General features: G+C 40.9%; 1 long non-coding RNA gene across 1 annotated transcript in view; it reads left to right on the top strand.

Moving 5' to 3' along the window:
* The window catches only part of LOC309350657, a 144,809-nt gene that overhangs the window by 115,085 nt on the left and 23,680 nt on the right, over positions 1-6,044 (top strand). The window lies entirely within an intron of this gene.

Consider the following 6,044-nt stretch of genomic DNA (forward strand, 5'->3'; position numbering starts at 1 on the left):
CAATATGTTTGTGTACCTATCCCAGCATTTCCATGCACATATTAGGGATTTTCAGACTTCCTTTTCTGATTATAAGCTCTTTGCTCTATGACGGAGGTTGCTCTATGGGACCCCATGACTTTTTGAAGTGAGATGTTGCAGTGGGAATTGGACTTCAGAGGTCACACTACACCCCTGGAAGTTGGACTGGCAGGTATTTGAGCCCATTCCCTATTGTATACTGAAAATCTGAACACTATGGAAGCAAGTTGTGACCACAAAAACAGATAATTATAACACTTGCAAAAATGTATTTTTCATTGTACAAAATATGCATTTTTCAAATTAACATCTAAAAAAAAAATTGGCAGAGCATGGTCCCAAGAAGAGGTGTTTTGTGAACATACCAAAACCTCCTTCATTACTTTACTTGTTTACGTTAACCAATATTCCACTGTCAAATTTGGGAAGGTATGCAATCTGTTCAGTGTTATTGTTCAAAAACCTTTTGAACACCACTCCTGATGCTTCTACCAAGTCTGAAAGAAATTTTGTGCTGCATGGTGCAACCAAAATAAATGAATTCCAGTCTTGCCATCTCATTACAGTACTGCAGTTGGCATCTTGATAGCCTGGTAGACCTTTAAATAGCACGGCTGTGGAAATATCACCTATAATTAAGAAATATATGCATCTTTGGTTTATATCTTTGGTTTACACCATTTATGTAGACTTGTCTGGGGATGACAGGGTTAGCGTGGCAAGAATGTGGGAGGGTCAAAGGTCTGGTATGGAAATAATGTTAGGATTCCAGGCCCTTCAAGCTTTCCACAAAAAGCTTATTGTTCTACCTCCTCCAACTTTTATGCTTCATAAACAAACACTAGTTGGAGATGGCAGTGGGCATGGTGATGACTGGGTAGATATGTTCTTTACATGTATGACTTTAAGTAGGTCACAGGTAATGATTCAAGAAACTCAAAAGATGCAAAATAGTGAAAATTAAACCACTATGAGTTGGAACATGAAGTGAGAAACCAAGCCAAAGAGGTCCAGAAAGGTGCTGTAGAACTATGTTTAAGAAGACTTTTACATGCATTTATAAGGTTGCTGCACTGCATCACTATGATCAGAGGCAGTAGCAACAAGAAGTATTGAAGAGGAACTTCCTCTTGAGGAAACCTCCTCCTGTTGCTCTTCTAGTGCAATTGTAACCCTGCCTCCTTTGGTGGCCTTGCCCTTCCTTCTAGACCAGAAGTAACTGACCAGGGATCAAAGACTGAATAACTATGTCTACATATAGACACCAGCATAAGAGCATTCATGTTCTGTTAACCCACTGGCCTATCAAGATTGTTTGGGGCTGTTAAAATAAAAAAAGAAATGGGAATATGAGAGAAATCAACTTTGACAGGTTTATCCATCCCTACGTCTCATAGATCTGGGTGATTTTTTCACAGTTCCAAACTTCTACAGGGTTGTGGGGTTTTTTTGTGGGGGGAGGGAGGGAGGAAGGATACCTTTTAAGAATAAATCCAGTTTATACTTCCATAGGTGAGAGATCCAAGTAAAACTGATTCTATTGTATGTTCAATTTGCCATATTTCAACATAAAGCTCCTTCATATAGTCAATAGGAAGCATATTTAGGGTGATGATCTCTTGTTAACACAGCTTATCAGCTCTGTCCGGGGTACTGTAAAACCTGCCTCTGACTGCCCTTGTTTTGCCTGTTAGCCTGTTAGCTGCCTGTCCTTTCTCTCTGCCCCAGAACATTTGTCTGGACCTACTATACATCCTCTTGACCTGTCAATGGACTCATCATTGCCAGAACTGGATATCTTCCTCAGCAAACCTGCCATGCTGCAATCCATTGGAATTCTTACAGGCTCGCACAGAAACAAAGGTTAACTTTCAAAGAGCAACACTGGTGCATTTAAAGTCTTGTTTGTGCTTTCTGATGAACTGTGAGCTGCTGCAACACACTGCTTGGCTAATCATATCCCACTTTCTCCCCTCCAGTGGAGATACTCTTAGCTGCTAAATGGATATAAAAATAAAAAATAACAAAGAACAATAATCCGATAATTAAAAGCAATTAGGTAAGGGGTTGCCAATCTTTTGGGACCTATGGGCTCCTCTACAAGCTGGAGAAACTGCATGGCCACCCAGCATACAGCACTACCTATTCTTTCTATTAGATGTACTGTAGGGTGCTTATTTCAAGCCCGCTTTCAATAGGGGGTAGTTGTCTGAGAGGCCTGAGGTCCTACCTCTCTCCTCTTCCCTTAGCCTGATGGAATGGCTGCTGTAGATGATGATGATGATTTTATTATTTATGTCCCACCCATCTGACTGGGTTTCCCAAGCCACTTTGGGCAGCTTCCAACAAATATAAAAACATAATAAAACATCAACCATTAAAAAACTTCCCTTAAAGGGTTGCCTTCAGGTGTTTCCTAAAGGCTGTATAGTTATTTATCTCCTTGACATCTGATAGGAAGGTGTTCCACAGGGTGGGCACCACTACCAAGAAGGCCCTCTGCCTGGTTCCCTTTAACTTCACTTCTTGCAGTGAGGGAACCACCAGAAGGCCCTTGGAGATAGATCTCAGTTAAGATGACAGTTAAGAGCCTGATGGAGTTAGTCTTTAGCAGATGGCAACAACAGACACCCAAAACCTGGAAAATGCTGAACAAGACATCTGAATATGGGGGTGGACTCATGCTAAGCCAACTGCGACCTTGTCTCCCTTTCCTTTAAGCCTTAGTTGCTGCTGGATTGCAAAGCCTGCAGGGCAAACTTGGGAGAAATTCACTCTCTTGCCTTGTCCAACCAAGTCTCCATAATGCATGCCAGATCAGCTTGCTCTATATTGTCATTTCTGAAGTGTTACAGAAGATGGATGTTGCACGATGTTTGTAGTTGTTGACATGGTCATGTGCACTGAGACCTTTAGAGTCCACTCGCCCCTGCTTTTTATTTCCTAGTCAGGGCAGTCGATGAGTGCTCTCATTCAGTGCTCCTGCCCACTCCTTCTGGCTTCTGTGTCCAGCTCCAAGTTCTCCTGGACTCTCTCTCCCACTTACTCTCTTGCAGAGGATGGGAAAACACCCAACAGTTCAAGAGAAGGGATAAAGAAAGAGAAGAAGCTCACCCCATTCACCACGACGTCCAGGAGGTCTGGAAATGGATGTTCCTTCTGAGGACTGATGTAGTCAAAATGTTTTTATAGAACTAACTGTGATCTATGGGTTGGGGAGCAGCCTGCCTTTGAAAGCTTTGGATTTCTTTTAAGTTCTGGTACACCAAATGGTTGTTTGTTGTGGACATTCAGCTGCTTTGCACCTACATCGTTCCAGGTAAGCTCCTGGTGTGTTCTTTCAATGTAAGAATCCTCTGGGAAAACAAGAGAAAGATCAGAAAAATCAACAGCTTTTATGAAGTGATTATTCTTGAAACAGTGCTGGTTGGCAACAGGCAATAGCTTTTAAGAGAGCTGCGAAAGGCATCCTTCCTGTACTAAATAAACATATGCTTCTTTTAACTCATGGTCATAGGGGCTTTGTGTGTGTTTGAACACTACAACACCCGGTCAACCTTGTTTAATTACCAGAGAGGAAGGTGGGTTGTGAGTGTGCACACACCACAATAATCCTTCCCTTATACAATTCAGTTTTACCTTTCCCAGAGTATTGTCTGTCTCTAGCTGCAGACTTTTTATATACAAATTGGAGCAAGTGGATGGATAATAATGTTAATTTTCATATATTATATCTCGTAGCAAGGATTGCAAACATCTTTCTATATCTTAGCAGATTGTGAAATTATTTAAACAATAACAATATTCTGGCAAGGTGGAGAAATTTATCTCTGTGTGTCCTGGGCGGGGAACATTTCGGGGCCTGAAGGCATGGCACTCATGGAAAACCTGAGTGGGGGAGCTAATTCCAGTAGTGGGCAGGGTCAGACCCACGAGCAGCATCAGACCCACACACTTTCATACACCCTTAACACACCCACACACCATTACACACAAACATCTCTATTTCCCATGGAAACAATGGCATATATTTTATTCTTAGTAACAGCAGTTAAATTTTGCTTTCTATTTTTATAGACTTTAAATACTAATAAAAAGCTTGCTAAACATGGCTTTTTAAAAAATCTGGTTGTGCAAAAGGCAAAAATATGTCCGTAATTCTAGCGTTTATTATATGTCTTAATTGCTTTTTACAAAATGTCACAAAGCAATTTATGAAATATTAAGAATGTAAATACAGTGGTACCTCGGGTTACATATGCTTCAGGTTACATACGCTTCAGGTTACAGACTCCGCTAACCCAGAAATAGTACCTCGGGTTAAGAACTTTGCTTCAGGATGAGAACAGAAATCGTGCTCTGGCAGCACGGCAGCAGCAGGAGACCCCATTAGCTAAAGTGGTGCTTCAGGTTAAGAACAGTTTCAGGTTAAGAACGGACCTCCAGACAAATTAAGTACTTAACCTGAGGTACCCATCTGAACTGCAAAACCCTGCATTACAGCTATTCAAAGCCTTAAACTTGGCACACTGAAAATTGCTTACAGGGAATCGCAAAATGAATGGAAACTTTGTTTATATACATTATTTTTAAAAAATGTATATGACTGCTCATATTATAATATATCAGAGTGCTGTAAAGAAAACAAAAGATAAACATAAAATATACACCATGTGTTGCATTCAACTGAATTCTACGCAGAGTAGATCAACTGAAATTAATGGACATAAGTTAGCCATGCTCATTAATTTCAATGGGTCTACTCTGGGCAGGACTAGCATTGAACACTGTGCCAAAACTAACACTGTTCAAATGACAGTACAACACTACAAGTTGATCAGCAGACAATAATTCATTAGGAAAAGCTCATGCAAGTAAAGAAGGATGGTATTCCACATGCACCTGAAAGAGAGGATCGTTGGGGCATGCCTTGTCTCTAAAGGTATAAAATTGCACATTAAATAGATATAACTCTGAAAGCCTCACTACTGGAGGACGTAGGGTGGTTAGAGAACGGTCTCAATGCCACCAGGAGGTCCTCTTCTATGAAATGCGGTGGCTGGGCAAGAGTCTAAGGAGAGAGGTGGTCTCTCAGGTAGAATAATAGAATTGTAGAGTTAGAAGGGACCCCAAGGGTCATCTAGTCCAACCCCCTGCAATGCATATGCCAGTCTGGATCACACCCACCCACCCCTCCATTCATGCCATTCATAACAGTGTGAATAGCATTTCTTCTAATATGGCTCTCACTCTGGGTGGCTTCCAACTGAATATTAAAAACAATACAGCATCAGACATTAAAAACTTCTCTAAACAGTTGTCTTTTAAAAGTAAAACAGTTGTTTATTGCCTTGTCATCTGCTGGGAGGGCATTCCACTGGCTTTATTGTTGTTAGCCGCCCTGAGCCCGCTTCAGCTGGGAAGGGCGGGGTATAAATAAATTATTACTATTATTATTATTATTATTATTATTATTATTATTATTATTATTATTATTTGCAATATATCGAGAAAATGTGAGATTCTTTCCTCTGCATCACATACCATACAGTTAAAGCACATGACCTGTGCCAAATAATCCTGGGAACTATAGTTTGCTAAGCTTGATGGGAATTGGAAAAAGTGCTGAGAGCCAGTGTGGGTGCAATGGTTAGAATGTCACACTAGGACCTGGGAGACCAAGGGTTCAAATCCCCACATGCCCAGGAAGCTCCCCGGGTAATCTTAAGCTAGTCACAGCCTCTCAGCCTAACCTACCTCACAAGTGTATCTGAGTGTATCTGAAGAAGTGTGCATGCACACGAAAGCTCATACCAAGAACTGACTTAGTTGGTCTTTAAGGTGCTACTGGAAGGAATTTGTTTTGTTTTGACTACCTCACAAGGTTGTTGTGAAGATTAAATGAGGAGGCGGAGAACCATGTATACCACCTTGAGCCCCTTGGAGAAAGAGGTGAATATTAATGCAATAAATAAATAAATTGCAGCTCTATGAGGTGTAAATTATAGTTCCCAGAATTCTGG

Source organism: Podarcis erhardii (genome assembly GCF_964252035.2).
Source record: "Podarcis erhardii genome assembly, chromosome: 10".
Taxonomy (NCBI): domain Eukaryota; kingdom Metazoa; phylum Chordata; class Lepidosauria; order Squamata; family Lacertidae; genus Podarcis; species Podarcis erhardii.